This window comes from Poromitra crassiceps (assembly GCF_964638095.1).
Source record: "Poromitra crassiceps genome assembly, chromosome: 29".
Taxonomy (NCBI): Eukaryota; Metazoa; Chordata; class Actinopteri; order Beryciformes; family Melamphaidae; genus Poromitra; species Poromitra crassiceps.
Genome location: NC_139641.1, coordinates 11,173,956 through 11,177,660, shown reverse-complemented (window position 1 = coordinate 11,177,660; position 3,705 = coordinate 11,173,956).

Here is a 3,705-nt window from a genome sequence, read left to right as displayed (position 1 = left end):
ATCTCACTGTAGTGGCATTATCCTAGGGTTATAATAATAATAATAATAATAATGATTGGATTTATATAGCGCCTTTCCAAGTGCTCAAAGCGCTTCACAGAATCATTATTCGTTCACACCATTCGTACCGGTGGTTCGAAAGCGTGGCAGCCACACATCGGCGCTCAACGGCCCCTCCGACCACCATCATTCATGTCTACATGTCTACATTCATACATTCATGTTGGGGGTAACTCATTACAAAAGTAACATATTATATGTAATATATTACTTTGAGCAGTAACTCAGTAATATAACTTATTACTTATAGGATTTCAGTAATATTATACCAGTTACTTGGTCAAGTAACTCAAGTTACAAATTGAGTTACATTTTATTAAATCAAAGCACATATTTAAAAAAGATACAATCATTTCCTAATCAAACTGTGTGTTTTTATGCAAATAACCACTATATATGACAATAACAAAGGAAAAGGATAACATTTAGCATTTTGGATTGTTTACACTGACTTCAAGGCGGTTGAAAAAAAAAATCGGGATGGTCCCGGGGCAGCGATGTCATTCTGTTGCTGCTGTTGTTTTGGTAAAAGTAATGCAAAAGTAGTGTAATAAGTAACGAGTTACTCTACACAGAAAGTAATATTGTAAAGTAACTTATTACTTTCAAATGAAAGTAACTAGTAATATGTAGTATATTACATTTTGAAAGTAACTTGCCCAACACTGGTTTTAACACATAATAATACATAGAAGAATGTTCTATGCTGTGTTGCTTTACATTTTGGATTTGTGATCAATTTAGAAGTACAGTACACTCCAAGCATTTGCTACTGATTACTCAAGTCATTCTTTCCCCAACTACATGGTAGAGCTATAATGAGAAGTTTAAGGGGTGTTTGGTGAAAGCATGCCCACTCAAAACATAGTAAACATGTAATCACCATCCTATGTCAACTCCCTTGCTGAAGGAGCGTTCTAATCGCTAACAGTTGTGAGCTACACTAAAAAGCAAACGTGAGCCTCAATTATGAAATTTTAGTTTAGTTTCATGTGAGATTGTATAGACAGCCAAAGTGAACGTAACTTCCTGCTTCAGCACTGTATACCAGAGATTTTCATCTCTGGTACGGTTCGGTTATATTTAGAATCGGGAGAGACCATAGAACATTTCACTTGGAAAAAAAACAACATCGAAAAATATTTTCTTTAACACCCGCAATTTTTTAACGCTTTGGTCCGAGTGAAATGTTATGTTGTCTCTTCCTGTTTCTAAATATATCTGAACCGTTTGGTTTCAACAAGTAAAACTATTTTTATACGCATTTTACGAAATGTGAATAGAGACAGTCCGCATGTCTGGGAACGCCCATACAGGCTCTAGGAACGCCCACAATAGACGCTGGGTTAGCCTGGGGGCGGGGTCAGGGTGGGGTAAATTCCCCCGTTCTATCCATTCAGCAAAGTTAGAGTTTAGCTGATAGCCCAGCCCAGGCAAACACGATCAGGGATTTAACCACCGCAGTAAACGCACATCTGAGCAGACGTCTTGTGTTCTGCTCTAGAACCCCCAAACATGTAGTTTATAACCGCAGCACCGTCTTTTGGTGAGTCAGCCCATGAGATATATGGGCGGTTTTACCCCACTCGCACGCCAGCCGTTTAACATTTTGTGGGCGTTCCCAGACATGCGGACTGTCTATGACGAGACGTGGTCTCAACCTATGGGAAAATAAATGGCGGATGAAAATCTCTGGTACGGTGCTGAAGCAGGAAGTGACGTTCACTTTGGCTCTGGATGACTTTTTTCCTCGCATCGGCAGCATGTTATGTTCAAGTTCACAGCTCACATTCTGAGTTTGAGCGTGTCATATTTTGCAACTAACAGTTCTACTGCCAGTATTTCCTCAACTTGCCAGAGCCCTCTACCAGCATCTTAACAGGCTCGGCTGTAAATCTTCTGGGCCACCAAGCTAAGCCTTGACCAAGTTTGATTAAAGCCATACTTCATGGGGAAGACGGGGGAAGAAATGCTGAGAGCTACGAAATCAAGACTTCAGCTGATTCTTCTGAAGGGTCAGTGTCAGATCAGTACTACACCCTGCTGGGACTGGAAAGAACATATTGGTCCTCAGCCCACATATTTGACTCCTTAACCCACTCGCAAGAGGCACAACCTGAGTAGCCGACCCACGAAGAGCTCCAACATCTTCTGGTGATGGTCTCACTTCAGTTGGAATATCCACACTAGAGCCCGACCCATACTGGATTTTGGAGGCCGATGCCGATACTGATATTAGGAAGTTAAAAAATTCCGATATCGATATATCGGACGATATTCTTATATTATATAATACACCATTATAAAACGGCTCTCTCAAATCAAGCAATCTGATTGGTTCACAGCCATTGTATAAATCCAGTAACCCACTCCAATAACCCATGGCCATGGGTCATTGAGTTGCCATGGCAACTCTCTTACTAAAAGGCTTTGGTTACCTCAAATGACAATGTAGAAAAAACAAATGGCGGAGACAGCTGTCAGATCCTTGTGAATCGATCTTCGCTTATAACTTTACTAATACTTCGCAGAAAATTATGTTTTGTACAAGAATAGACGCGGGCTAATGTCTTCTTTGCAAACAAAAGGCTGTTAACCCCGCATTTAACCCCGTAACGTTAGTTGGTGTTGGGCTTCTCAGTAAGCGCTGAGAATGCAGCGCTGCGCTCGAGCTGCGTGTCGGGCTTTCCAGAAAGCTCTCAGCTTCTCAGCAAGCGCCAGGATTGGCCAATGTCAACTTCAGTCTCCAGAAGGATCCAATCAAATCACCCGCACGTTCTTGCGGTCCCGCCTTACAGTAGTGTTTCAACTGACTCTATCAGAATGACATGTGCCAGTCGGACTTATAGTATTATTATTATTATTATATTATCATACTTGGAAACCGTTTTATTTACTCGAGCAGCGTGTGTTGTGGCATATATCCCGCTGCTCAGCAGTTATCCCACTCGGCCTGCGGCCTCGTGGGATAACAGCTGATCAGCGGGATATATTTCCCACAACACACTGGCTCTCATGCTATATTGCTTAATTATATTACACAATTATTTTGCAATGATCCCTCAAATATCAAACACTTGGAACTGGGAATTTAATCATTATAAATAACTAGAAATACAAAAACACAAATAGAACAAATATAAAATATAACTTGAGTTAAGAAAAAAGATCAAATATACACTTAACAAATACAAAATACAAAAATATCTGCATATCGGCCAACATATCGGCCGATACCGATATATCAGTTATCGGCCAATATCGGCCGATAATATCGGTGGACCGATATATCGGTCGGACTCTAATCCACACTGTGTATTCCACCCAATGGGCTTCCATGCTCACGCTCCAATTCAAACATCTTCCCTCCACGTCTTTCCCAAATGTCTGCTTTTACCCAGCCGCTAATAAAGCAAAGCCTGGATGCGGATAAGAGAAACGAGGAAGGCGGCACCTCTCCAGTATCCTTCCTATATCACACTGTCAGCACAATCGATGAAGGGGGAGAGGTGATGGAGCTGGAACAGGGACTCAGGGAAAGGCCGAGTCCCCTCCAATTTCAGTGCCAGGATTTTGAATCTTTTACTGGGTTCATCAGGAGAGAGAGAGAGAGAGCTGCATGGATGATCACATTCCTGCCTGGAT